We start from the raw sequence: 15,019 nt of genomic DNA, 5'->3' as shown, positions 1-15,019 counted from the left end.
GTTCTCTCCCAGCTGAGGAGGAGGAGGCTGGTGATGCATTTGTAGATCCAATGCCCTCTCTGCAGCAAAGTTTACCCCTTCAGTCAATATCCCAAAAGCTAAAGACATTCAGGTGCTGCAATGCCCCTGAATGGATATTTTGACTGGGCCAGCTGTGGTACCACACCTCCTTATAAGGAATATCAGCGAGCGTCCTTCAGCAGAATGAGAGCCTTTTAACTATGCTTCTAGTAAAACTCAGTGTCACCTCCTCTGTAACTGCCCTCTTGGCATTCATGACATCCAAGGCTACACTTTCTCATGAACTAATTCTGACAGACATATTCCTAGGCCAGACAAAACTGTGGATTGTACTGATTCCTTCTCTGGTTGGTATTATCACACCTTTTAAGCCTGCAAATATTTTGGAGGACCCAGTGATATGACATGACATGCATTTTAGCTCTGTGTGTGCTTGCATGTACAGCACATAATTGAAACCAGGTCACTGTTTCTCTGCAGTGACCAGAGACCTGTTTTGGGCCTAATGCTCTCCTGCCTCAAATCTCATAGTTTTGTGGATCCATCTTCCATTTGGCAGAGCTTGCATTCAACCTCTGCATGTCAGCAGCTCACTCTGGTATTTTGCAGAGCACAGGCATGTTCACGGCCACACAGAGGCAGCAGCATGAGAGCTTGCCTGCCAGGTTGTTGGTTAGCATGCTCCACATAGGAACAGGGCAGGAGGCTATGGTTAGATGACTGTGCATAAAGCCCTCTTCTCTCACCTGCAAAGGCCTGGACTATCTGGTCTGCTTCTTTAAGGAAGGACTCTGCCCTTTTCAGGCTTTTAAGAAACTCTAAAACATCATCCTAACTCCACTGGTGATGACTTTTGTGGTTTGCCTAGTAGTTGTCCTCTAACGAGCTCTGAATTGTTATGGAAAGGATATAGTTCAGCAGCACATACAAACCCATGCATAGTGCTATTCAAAGTCAGACTATAAACCACGGGGAAATTACTGTCACTGCAAAAAAGAGATTGGCAGATCACACTGTGCAGCAAAAGAGCCATATGGGACACTGCATTTTCTTGGGCAAGGTTGTGCCAATAGAGGTTGTTTGAAGCTGTTGACCCTTTCTTTCTCCAAGGCTGTCACAAATTTCAAAGTCTGAGAAAAGCTTTTTGCTCTATTGTTCAGCACTGACATTAACGAAAACATTGGTTTTGTCAAGGAATTATGTGTACGTCTTTGTCATCAGCACAATTTTTGCTAAGTGCTGTAAGAAGGAGGCTTTATCTGTTGCTATTAAATGTGCTATTTTTGTGTCAAATTACTTTCTAGATTCATGACTCAAGTGTAATTTTGATACCACAAAGATGGTCCGTTTTGAACTTCATTTATCATTCTTCTCATCACAGCTATAAATCTATTAAGTCAAGTATCAGGTTGCAGGCAGAAATGGTCAAATGTAGTATTTCATTTTTTTCAAGTTGCATTGCATTACTTTTAGTGCAATGTTAGTAATACCAATGAGTATATATAGCATGGTTAATGCTATTAAAGCTGCTAGCAATTAACTTTGTCATTGCAGAAAATAATTTTTTCATCAATATGTTGATGTCTGGAGGAAATAAAAAAAATCACTCCAAAAATCACCCAAAATATGCCCAAAAATCACCCAAAAAATCACCCAAAATATGCCCAAAATTCACCCCCAAAATCACCCCAAAATACCCAAAATTCACCCCCAAAATCACCCCAAAAATACCAAAAATATGCCCAAAAATCACCCCAAAGAATCACCCAAAATATGCCCAAAAATGACCCAAAATTCACCCCAAAAATCACCCAAAATATGCCCAAAATTCACCCAAAATATGCCCAAAATTCACCCAAAAAATCACCAAAAAAATCACCAAAAAAAATCCACGCTTGCAGCAAGCGTGGGTAGTGCCCTTCTCGAATCTTTGTTCATGAAGCCCAGCCATGATGGTGATGATGGAGGAAATAGGAGGTAAGCACTGCTGGCCCACAAGCACCAGAAGTTGCCTGTTGTCTGGGGAGCACAACGGAACAGCTCCTGTAAGCAAACCAATCAGGGCTTAATGCAGAGGGGTATACTGGAGTTTACAGCATTTCTGCTAAACCAGACAGGCTGTGGTACTGGAAGAAACCAGATGTTTCTGATCCCAATGGAAAAGTTGCAGCAGTATGCAGAAGCAATAGCTGTCACTGGATCCTGTCACAAGCAGCCTAAGTTGGAGTGTGGGAATTAGAAGTAACTGAAGAAAAGGAGGAGGGAAGGCTTTTGAAGGAGAATTTTTGTTTTCAGTATATCATGATATTCTGGCTCAGTACCAGAAATCACTAAGATGTAGCTGGCAGATAGTATTCTGGAACTAAGAGGGTGAGATCAGGAGCACCAAGCATGGCTTATACACTCAGGGGAAAACCTTTAGCAAGCTCATATAGTAATGGGGGGGCCTGGGACAAGCAAATGCCCCAACGACACAGACTGAGGAGGCTTGTTAGAACTAGTAAATCGATGGGGCACTGGGCTCCAGCTGCCTACAGGACAAGTTAGTGTAATTTGAGGGGTAGATAGTGGTGGAAGATACTGTTGTAGGCATGTTTGGGCTGCAAGCCAAGATGGAGTCCAAATATACTTGGATCTGGTTTACTACATGGGTTCTTGAGCTTGGCAGTGGCCTGAAGGTGTTGCCAGAAATGAATGGGTAAAACAGGGTTTTGTCCTGCCTTTGTACATCCAGACCAGCAATGGTGAACCTAAGTGATTGACACAGAAGTTAACAGGAGAGATCAGTCTGATGGTTTGATTCCAAAGTGCTCTGTTGGAATTGAAGACTATTTGCCTTTCTGTAAAACGGATTTTACCCCATTTATTGTGATCTAAGGCCCAAACCTGGCGGGTAGCAGTGCCATGGCAAAAAAAAAAAAGAGAGAGAGAGATGATGGATGGATGGATAGATAGATAGATAGATAGATAGATAGATAGATAGATAGATAGATAGATAGATAGATAGATAGATAGATATTCTCTCAGGCCTTTTTAGCCACTGAATTGTTCTTGGAAAAGAAGAAAACTATTTTGCTGGGTTTAGTTCTCTGTCTCCACTTGCCCAAAAGTCTGGTTTGTGAACTTCTTTTTTCTTATAAAGCAAGGATCAGATCTCATTGATGAGGAAGGATAGCCTGGCATTGAGAGGCATATGTTGCACAAAGTCCTGGTCTTACTGTGCCCTAACAGCAGTCTCGCACTTTGCTGAAAGGATCTGCAGTGCAGAGGGGACACTGTCACTGGTCAGCCTTTGGTCAGCATTCAATTGGGATGACCCTCAGCTTTTCTCTGCCTGCCCAAATAGGAGTCTACCAACCATGGTGTCACAAGGCAAGCAAATGCCTGTGCAGGAGGGTGTGTGACACATGCCTGCTGCAGCCAAAAACATCAACCAGGACAGCCCCACAGCCCCTCTCCTCCCTTCCCCTCTGAGTCAGGCACAACACAGCTTCTGTCCTATCTCTCTCAGCAAACAGAGCAAGTCAAAAAAGTCTTTCTGGAGTATCACAGTGGTCACAGACCAGGAAAGAATCCATGATGCTGATCTGCACATGTTTCTATTTTATCCTTAGGGCAACAAAACTGAAATTAGTTGTGGGTATCCCACTGAGATTTCTGACTCAAGAAACAGAGAGTGTACAAAGATTTTTTTTTCTTTTTTCTTTTTTTTCTTTTTAATTTTGCTGAGGAAAAGAGCACAAACTTGACTACACTGTGCTCTAGGAAGTGGCAACATGGAGTGTATGGACAGTTCTACTTCACTGGCCTCACACACACGCAGAAGTAGAGAGGCATAATAATCAGTAGCAGTGTTAGCAAGACTGAGAAATAGAGCTGTAATGAGGCCTGACAAAGTGGCATGCTCTTTTTGACGTGTGTTACATGCAAATATCTTGATCTCTGAGGCTAATAGCTTCTGGGGACTGTTTCTTACCAAATACACATGATTCAGATGCTGGGAAACCAGACACTCAGGGAGTTAAGTGTTCATGTTGCATTAGCCATTGGAAGACACAGAGCATTAAAAAAAAAAAGAAAGTAACCTAGGGACATTGTGCATTGCATTCTGAATGTCTGGCACTTTAGAGCACTTGCAGATACTCCTGGGGACCAGTGAGAATACATAACTTTGCAGTGACCTTAGTAAAGTGAGACCACCTCTGAGCATCCACCATGAAATAATTCTGACAGTATTAGTGATAAAACATGAAGAAAGGTTAAGGGGATAAAATTTATTCTACTAATGGAGGACTTCAGACGCATATTATAGACAGGAATGGTTAGAGGTTTTTTTTTTTTAATGGCAAAAGAAATTCCCACTTTATCTGTAAGTAATATTCATGCAACATGCCGAAGAGTAAAATCTCCAGTAAAAGATCTACCTGTCTCCTCTGGCCAGAAGACTACCTGCCATTGAGGCCCTGTAGAGTGACAAACTCCCTCAAAGAGTTACTCTGTAGAGAGACCTTGACAAGTTAGAGGGCTGGGCAATCACCAACCATATGAAATTCAACAGGGGAAAGTGCTGGATTCTGCATCTGGGATGGGGCAACCCTGGATGTACGGACAGATGGGGGAATGACATGCTGGAAAGCAGTGCCATGGAAAGGGACCTGGGGATCCTAGTCAATGCCAAGTTGAATGTGAATCAGCAGTGCCCTGGCAGCCAGGAGGGCCAACTGTGTTCTGGGGCCATCAGGAAAAGCATCGCCAGCCAGTCAAGGAAGGCGATTGTCTCACTCTGCTCTGCACTGGGGCAGCCTCACCTTGAATATTGTGTGCAGTTTTGGGCACCTCAGTGTAAGGAAGATATTAAGCCATTAGAGAGTGCTCAAATAAGGGCAACGAAGATGGTGAAGGGCCTTGAGAGGAAGCTGCATGAGGAGCAGCTGAGGTCACCTGGTTTGTTTAGCCTGGAGAAGAGGAGACTGAGGGGAGACTGCATTGCAGTTACAACTCCCTTGTTAGGGGAAAAGAAGGGGCAGGCATTTATCTCATCCCTGGTGAACAGTGACGGTATCTGAGGCAATGGCCTGAAATTGTGTCAGAGGTGGTTTAGGTTGGATATTAGAAAAAGGTTTTGCACTCAGAGAGTGGTGGGGTGCTTGAACAGGCTCCCTAGGAAAGTGGTCACAGCACCAAGCCTGACAGAGCTCAAGAAGCATTTGGATGATGCTCTCAGGCACATGCTGTGAGTCTTGGGATGGTCCTGTGCAGGGCCAGGTGTTGGACTTAATGATGCTTATGGGTCCCTTTTAACTCAGCCTGTTCTGTGGCTTTGTGAGTCTGTGAACAAGCAAAGATGGATTTGTGTGGTTCAAACTGCAATTCTGCTTTTGGTTTCAATTTTTCATAGTCAGCGCAGCTGTTGATTTCACTGCAGAGAAGCTGCTCAGAGCTCTCATGTATTTGAAAGCCCAAGAGTTCTCTGTGCTGGCAAGCTGCCAAAGTTTTCTGCATAGCAACAGAAGAGAGGTCTTTTGCAAGCCGGTCTGTGCATCCCTTCATAAAAGAAAAAAATAGGACATGTTTTTTCTTATTGACAATTGAGTGACCTCTGTCCTGCAACCTGAGGTAACTGAAAGATGTTAAAGGGTGTTTGCAACACATGGGATACATTTACAGTGTTTGGTACTCCTTTGAGTTGCCCAGACTGGGTTCAGCACAGTCTTCCCACTTATACGTTTAGGTCCTCTGTAACATCTGGATCCAAATCGGGGTGAGACAATCTTCTCCAGAGGGTTAGCCAGTATGCTTTATTTCCTGTTCTTGTCGGTTTGCTGAGTCCAAAGAGGAAGGTGCAGCAGAAGACTTTTTTTTTAAAAGGTAGAACCCTGGTCTTTAAAGTATGTCTTTCCATAAGATGTGAAGTTTCTCTGAGTAGGCTCTTGCAGTCTGTCATGGACCAGATGCAGTTTCACACAAGAAAGTCACTCTACAGAGTAGAACAATATCCCAATTTTACATTGTTGCCTGCTTTAAAAACTGATAACACCATAAACACTGTAAACTATAAACTATATTTTTCTTGCATTCACAACACAAATGGCATAAGAAATGCAAGACATGTCTACAGCAGAAATTTACAACTATTTTACTACAGTCTTATAAAAAACCAAGTTGCAAATAAAAACACCAAGTTGTTAATAAAAAAAAGCTTTAAATTTCACCAGAAGAAAATACACACAGGTATAATACTGTATTTATAATCTTGAGGTTTTTCTTGTAGAACATGTGTTGCCTATAGGAATTCATAACCTCTTGCTCCAGTACCTTAACAAAAGCAAATTCTATAATTGAGTCAACCACTTGTAGGACTGCATTGTTAGCCACTCATAAATACAGTTTAATCCAATCAAGCAGAGAAAGGATTCCTATTATTACCAGCAGAATGTTAAAGAATTTAAATATTTAAAATAGTTGCAAAATGAGCAGACATTAAGGAGGTGTGAGGAACTAGGAATGAACTGGTAAAGTCCACAGGTACCAAGAAGAGTGACTTCAACTGTAATTACAAACAAAAATAGCAGACCAGTCAGGAGGAGAATTTCAAAGACACGATCAATAGTGAGTCTGGATTCTTAGATTGATTTTTTGATATATTCAAAGTTTGCCCTTGCAAAGCAGACTGGCTAGCCTATGGCAAAACTAGAAATATGTGGGACTTCACCCTTTCTCTGTTTTGCAGTGTCCCAGAAAAAAACCACCAAAGCTGTCCACTAATGCCAAGGTCTCACAAGAAGCCACAGTTGCTGACCCAGAAATCAACACTTTCAAACTTAGTGCTTCATGCACCTGCAGGTGCCTATTGACCCCATTTCTGAAAGACAGTACTAATAGTTCTTGAAGGGATTGAAATGCAAACCTGACTCTATTTTCCTGACTTCTCTACTACAGTTACCTACTTGCACAGATATACTAACCAAAGAAAGGACTTGACCTTGGTATCTCTCTCAAGGCCAGTCAGCTGGATTTTGTACCATGTAATTACAGACCATAAGACTTCTTAGAGGTTACACAGTTCTTGTTTGGATGGAAAATTTTAATCAGGGTTGCAGGCACTCATTGAAAACTCTTTCTGGAATCTAGTGCATTTCTTTAAAAAAATGGTGTTTTCACACACACACAATACCTCTGAAATATCTTCTTTGAACTTATCCATTTACATGAGCACACTGATTGGCAGAAAACATAACATAAATTGAGGAAACTTCAGGTTTCTTGGTCACCAGCAAGTTCTTTAATTATTGCCTCAGCTGGGCTGGAGACCAGCTGTAATCTAAAGAGAGCACTAGGCAGAGTTCCAGAAGGAGAAAATGCCAAGAATCTTAGTTTCAGTATATAGAAGCATTTGCTGCCTGCAAAGGAGGCAGTTCTCAGCTACACCACCCAAGGAGCAGAGCAAGGGCCTATGGACCCAACTGACTGCAATATCCACCGTGCTCTGCTTTGCTGGCTGACCCATCAAACAAAAGTAACCTGGGATGTACTACCATCTGCCATGTTTATTAACCAAGACATTTAACCAAGATTTTAAACCTTCATGTTTGAACTTGCTACTGAATATGCCTCAACTGTATTCTTTGGTTTTGGCCTTCTCTTAGATTGAGATGATAGATAAGAACCAAACCTCAGCAGAAGTCAAGACTGACATTGTGAACAAAATGTTGACAAGAAAGGTAGACAGACTTGTTTCCTCAGTCTCTGCTTGCTCTTTCATCTACTCCCTGGATTCTATTGCTAGCATTTAATAGTGTTGTATTTACATTTTCTCTCTCAGAGTGAAGTAAAAAAATACATAAGTGAAAATTTCCTTATAAGTCTGGCTGACCACCACAAAAATACTGCATACTTGCTTTCATTTTTGTCCAATAATTATTTAATGCTTGTCTGACCTCACAAGCAGTTTTCTGGAGCATATTGTAGAGAATTCTAGAGCAATTATGCAGAGCTGTGAAACATCTGTGGTGGCTGCAACATTTTGGCAGTGCTATCCATGCTACTCAGGCATCAGTGAGAATTTTTTTTTTTTACTGGTGTGCCAAATTAAGCTGCAGTGAGCTTCCCCTAGCAGGTCTTGAAATGAATCATCAGTACTGAAAGAATCTGTGGGCTACATGGATCACATGTTAAGGAAATAAGTAGTCTCACTGAATACATTTTCACATCCTGAAAAAAAGAACAAGGGTAACATTTTGGTAATTCTGTTAGCCACAGACATGATTTCCTTTGGATGCAGCCTCACCTGTACTACCCTTTTCTTCCTGAACCAATCCCATTTCTCTCATGCAGAAAGAATAAATGTAAGTTACTGTCACTGATACATCTAAAGACACACTTCTTCTGTCACATCTGAGGCACTTAGCCAAAGTTTTAAGATCTCTGTGCTTCATACAGCCAGACTCCACACAGAAGCAGCACCGTGGTTTCCCTCTTGCATTACAAGTCTCTGCATCAAGAGCTAGGTTGTGAGCAGCAACTTCCAGTCACAGAGCAGGAAAATATCCAAGACTCTGCAATGCATTTAGGATCTGTGCCTGCATGGTTTCCTGTGACAGTATTTCTTTTAGAGAGGAGTCAGAAAAAGAGGCCTTTCTTCAGTCCTCTTGAGGGCCTGCCTAATTTTTCCAACACCTCAAAGCATGAAAAACATACAGAAGATATAAAACACCCCAGGCTTTCAGCAACATGAGATGGCAGAAGATAGCAGCCTTGTCACCTTCAAGAGAATGCCACACCGGAAGAGGATTTATAAAGACAGCAAAAGCTTGAAGTCACACCAGCTCAGTGAGAACAGGGTGTAGGATTAAGCTTCAGAACATATCCAGAGCTGTTCAAAGCTTCCTTCCACATATAGCAAGGAGCATAGCATTTCCCAGAATCCATTTACATTCCTAGAAAATTGGTTAAAGTCAGGATGCTCTGCCTTTACTAGTGTCCCATGCACTCCACAGTATTGCTGGTGCAGCTAGGAGAGAGACACCTTTCTTGTGCAGTTAGTGGAAGTGTTTTTCTGTTGCCATTTTTATGCTCTGCAAAGAGCAGCAGCAGATTCATGAAGTCTCCTGCTGCTTCCAGTGCACCACCAAGTAGATCTCAGTAAGAGAGCCCCCGTTTGAGAAAGACAGTTTATTTTTAAGTACAACTTCTGCTCAGTTCATGCTTTCAAGCCCAGTAGTGTCTGCAGCTACACAAGCCAATGCTGAATCACAAAGGCTTAAAAAGAAGGGAAAAGAATAGATCATCACTGTCTTCGCTGCAGTCTGGGTAGGGAAAAGTTTACCTGATGAATGTGGTGAACTGCTTCTCCCTCATATTACTCTGTCTCTATCACTTGTAATATAGAGCTTTTTTCAGTACTGCTGAAGTAGCCAAGACTGACAGGAGAAGAAAGGAAGATCCTGTGTCTCTTACTGTCTAAGCAGTAAGAGATATGTTAGGAATAGAACATGCCACCTGTTTCCAACTGCCCTTGGTTTGCTGTGAACTGTAACTTTGACTGTGGTTCTACAATTTCATCAGACAAATGGTTTGATTTTTCCCACTCTGGAAGTGGGACTGGGATGTGGGAATATGACCTCCTTGAAGAAAGGTGACAGTTCAGACCCAGACTTTAAAGTCAGCTCTGCATCCTCCTACTTCTTGTGCTTAAGCAACCCAGTAGAGTCACTGCACCCAGACTGCACACCATGCAGCCTCTCACCCAGGCTGCAGACAAAAGAGAAAACGTCCCCAGTACAAAGCATCAGGCATTTTATCCTACTTTCCAGAGCCTTAGCTATATCCTAGGCCAGGAAAATGAATCTGCAGTAAATATCATGTCCAGGCATACAGTTTGTTTTACTGCCCATTTCTACCCAGGCAGTTCCCCTTAATGCTGATCTGCTGCCTAAACAAGTGCTCCCCATACAACAAGCTCAGACAGAGATAGCGAGCCTCCACTGCTAAACACACAGCCAGGTTCCCCTCTGCCAGTGTGAATCTGGTTACACTGATTTCTGGCCAGTTTCAGTCCTGACCTGTGTGACCCAAGACACTCAACCACTGTGCAGAAAACTACAGACTAAAAGTGCAGTCTTTAGACATACATTTTTGGGCTTTGTCCAAATTGTTTCTCAGCTGCTTCTTACAAGGCCTGAGCCTAAATCAAAGAAGAGGCACTAAGACAACCCCGATTCTGTTATAACACTCTCCCCATGCCATAGGCATGCTCTCGGGGTTTTTAGTAGTTATTAGTTATCAGCAGTGCACAAACTTTTCCTGCAGCAGCACCCCAGTCAAAACTAAGGTTACAGCCATCTCTCAAAGAGTTCTGCTGGTCTACCTGAATCCTCTCCCCTGGCTTTAGACCCACTAACACAGAGTTTCAACCTTCACACCTGCATGATAGTGTGCTTCTCTGGAATCAAAACAAATGGGGAAAACAGATGTTAAGCCAGCAATACCCAGAGATCAGCTTAACTTGAATTCAGACATAAGCAATTACATTTTAGGCTGAAAAAATAATGATTCATGGACTTTATCTAAACAGATCAATTTTCTAGCTTAAGAAAATTACATTAACTATTATTTGCAAGATGCAAAGGACTGCTAACAAAAGCACATGGTGAATTCAGTGCCAAGGCCAAGTAACAAATACAAAAAATACAGGTCTGCAAGTATGTTTAGTGCAAATTTGTGTGGAATTAATGGACAAACCTTCTGCAACATGAAAGCCTTTTACAAATTTGAGTAGGATTTACACAGTTCTTTGTATTTTAAAACAGATTTTTCCAAAGCATTTCTTTGAACTTTAGTTTGTACTTAATCCTGAAAGGTACCTCTTTCTTCCTAAAGAAATCTTTTAAAGTAGATCCCATGTGCAATTCCTAATTTAATCTGATTTTTTTAATTCCCATTTTATTCAATTATAAGTACAATTTTTTTAAAATGTGAAACATTTACTTGAACTTGTCCCACCTAGCTATGCTGTTGCCATTTCCTCATCATTTTACTCAGCAGGAGCTGAAATCCCTTTCAACTTTCCCCTATGGAGATAAAAGGTGACCTTGCTTTCTGCAGCTACTTGTATTGAGTATTATTTCCTACGAGGCAGAAAAACAGAAGAGCAGTCAGAAAGAGAGGTTTCCCCTCATCAATTCAACCTCACAAGGCTTAGCTCTGCTGGCAACTCACTTAGTGCCAGAAAGGAAATAAGTGTTTCTAACAATTGTGCAAGTAACAGGAAGCTACATGAGAAGAACCACATCCTCAGCACCAGTCTTGCAGGGATAATTTAGTAGGAAGTGGATATTCTCTCTGTTTTTTCTAGTAGAAAAAGATGGCTCATTACTAGAGCCTACTGCAGATACAGAGCAATTCCCAGCTCACCCCTCAAACCATTGGGCTTTAATGCTAATGAAGACAGTCCCTGTGCTTTCAGAAAATTGAAGCATTAATGGTATTTTGGAGTTACTAAGGAGAAGTATCTGCCTCCAAACAGTGGGTAGTGGGTGTAAGGAATTAATTAAATGTATAGAAAAGGGATTTTATAGAAGATAAGCTATAGAAACAAAGGCACGTGTTTGTGTTAAGGAAAGAAGTAGTCAAAGAATGGGTAAATATTTGTCTTTTTATATCTCCCTTCCTCCCTCAATGTTTTCATCTTACATAAATGAGCATTGTGTACACAAAAATACCTTGTGAATAACATTTATAAACCAAAACTCTGTAGAAATGGGACAGGTAGAAATGCTAAGATCACTTTTCATGCCAATCAGCATCACAAGTGCAGGGCTCTGCTTCTGATGGTGCATATCATGACCAGCAGCTGCTTATGAAAATTCCTGCAGCTCTTCATGGGGTCACCTCAGTGGCAGCAGCTACTGGCATCAGAGAATCAAAGCAGCATTTGATCTGACTGGATCCTCTTCATTTTCCCATCACTAGTCTATTTTTCATTGGAGGAGTTTGACATAAATATATACATAGTAAATGACTAACAGGATGTGAAGTAGTAGAAATACCCCATACAATAAGCTCCCTTCTGTGGAAAATTTCCTTATCTACCTTTAAAGAGGTTGATTGGCTACCTTCAGTGCAACTATAGGAACAAGAAATACCATTAGAGACTTTCCATGACTCTGATTTTCTTTATTCTCACACATGTTTAGCCTTTGTTTTGGAACTGTTGCCTTAAGAGACTGCAGAAAACAGGACTCCAAGCCAACTTGGTGTATGGGATAAGATAAAAGGGCAGGTCCTTTAATTCCAGGCCTTAGGCCCACAGGAATACATATAGACACCCCTCCTTGAACCCTGGCTTCATGGTTTTCATAATGATGTCCATTCAATCTCCATTCATCCATCACATGGTTCTTCTCCATTCCGTTTCCTGGCACATCCTGTCAGGAATTGAGGCTGGGGGAGTTTAGGCTCTTCCTTCATCATCTTCATCTTCTTCATATCACATGAAAGTTCTTGGAGGCCTCCCAGGGTTCTGAGCTTCAAGATCACTCTGCTTATGTTTATGTTTCTTGGTGCAGGCTTTAAGTTGTTTTTCAGCACTTATACCTTGAAAAGAAGACTAAACAGCTAACGGAGTTTTGAGGGATTGATATGGGTGTGGGGTTGGTATGTCTAAATATTGAACTTAAGCTACTAGAAATACTGGTACCCTAGATTCACTACAGTTACTTCTAAGATCTATGAAAATTAAAAATCAAAAATCCCCTGAGTTATCAGAACAAATAATGAGATTCTTTAAGAAGGACTTTCAGAACACATAATGTTAAAATGAGTAGAAATTTGATCTGGTGTCAGTGAAAGACAGGTTGAAAGAACATTGCAAGTAGCATATTATTTTGTATATATTGAGTTGTGTTTATCCAAAATCAAGCCTACTTGAAACATTAATCTCTTGAAATGGCATTCTTTTTGAAGTGGTTATAAAGAGAAATATGGCATTATGTAAACCTGCATGAAATGCAGACATCCAAAAATCCCTCCCACCAGAGGGACTCTAAATTATCCTAATCTGTTCTCATCTTCTATAAATACTTAATTCTTTTGCAGTGTTTGTTGCTCATAAATCTCAAAGGACATCGACAAGCATGGGACTTTGTTCTCAGTCAGTGACTTTTGTCAGTGCATTGAATGTGGTGCGGTGACCTCTCAGTGACAGCTGTAGGAGTTTGCTAAATTGCCCATGTAAAGAGCACTTGTTGCTTAAAATCAAGGAAAAACTTTTGAGAAAATACTAGTCTGGGTAAAGTACAGAGCAGTTCTTAACTGAAATTTTTTGAGTGTACAAAGTACAGAGATGCCTGCACATTATAGGGGTCTTACGAATTTATAACACTACTTAGTTACCATAACTAATCATTACATTCAACCCAAGAACTCCTTACTCCTGGTACTGCTTTGGTGCCACCCCCAAAACTGCCCTGTTGGAGCATCTCCAAGGGTCCTGAGTCTTCTGTCTTATTTTGACTACAATATGTCCTGTTATTCTAGTCCTAGTACATGTGTCCCAAACATGATGTGCTGTCTATCTCACCATTGAGACTGAAATTCAGAAATGTGGCACAAAGTTACAACTCTTAGCTGCTACCTCAAACGTGAGAAACTATACAGCTATATAAAAATCTACAAATATATAAAATCCTAAGGCATCACACTAACCACCTTATCATCTGCTCTCCTGGCTGAGGCATCATCAGACTTCTCTCTGGTAAGAAGTAAACCCATCAAGATCTAAGCCATCAACAGGAAAAAAATACAGTACAAGCACACGGGTGCTGAGAAGCATCGAGTCAAATGTCTCTTAGAGCTATAAAAAGATGTTATATACAGCAAAGCCCCCTCCCCACAAAATATGTCACAAGAGTTTATGTGTTCCCAGCACAAATCTTCTTAGGCAAGTCTTCATGCTAATTACTTCCAGCAATTATGTAAATACATAGGGACACAGATATAAAAAGAATATGTGATGTCAACTTCCCATATATTTAGAGATTCACTTGTCAGCTAGAGGAAAGAAAGGTAAACAGGAAGTCCAGCCTAAAACAACAAAGGGCATTGATCATCAAGTATAATGCATGAAATATAATGAACATAGCACAGTTGAGGCAGCTATATATCTATATTTTGTGAAAATTCAAGTCATCCAAACAGAAAACATCAGCGATTTAAATTCTCTTTAGCCACACTTGCTTCTATTTTTCTCTGTTAAATCAAATAAAAGTTGGAACTTTAACAAAACATGGTTTAATCAGCCTCTTTCTGAGGTAAGGAGTAGGTTGAAGTAATAATAGCAGATTGGAAAGATTTCTTCAGTTGCCTAGCATTGTTGTGCCAAATATAGACACTGTGTGTTACATTTCAGCCCAAGTGATCCCAAAGCATCTTCTTCTGTAAAGTTCTCTTTGGTTTGGGAAGCCAACAGCTAAACACACAGACAACGGAGGGAGAGTTGAATTTCAGATCCATTGAACATGGTGAATAACTGCATAGCTAAATCACACTTCTCCAAAAGAAGTCTGTTGAGACAAGAAGGTGTACACGTTGTCAGAAAGTTAAAAAAAAATCCATTTCTCTAAAGCACTGAGGGGTTTCAAAAGAAAAAGCCATACATTTATTTTAAAAAGCAAGAAGCAAAATTCTATTTCTTTTTTCTCTCCAACATAAAATAAACAGCAGCAAAAGTGTGATAATAAGCTCTCAGAAGATGAAAATATTTGCACTTAAATGTTTATTAGCATAGAGAGTGAAATTTTTGTTTAACTGATAATGTAGGAAAGGTCTGCTTCTGGAAAGTTTACAGAAGAGTTTAACAGTCAAGCAGGAGGTAGTAGCTTGTTTATGAACATGTAGCACTCACTACACACAGAAATGAGCTTAGAAAGATACTGGAAGCATTCCATCCCTCAGTAACTGCCCCCTGACTTTGAACAACTCCAAGTCTATTTTCACACTA

The sequence above is a fragment of the Pithys albifrons genome, chromosome Z (genome assembly GCF_047495875.1).
Source record: "Pithys albifrons albifrons isolate INPA30051 chromosome Z, PitAlb_v1, whole genome shotgun sequence".
NCBI lineage: Eukaryota > Metazoa > Chordata > Aves > Passeriformes > Thamnophilidae > Pithys > Pithys albifrons.
Note: the sequence above shows the minus strand (reverse complement) of the source record.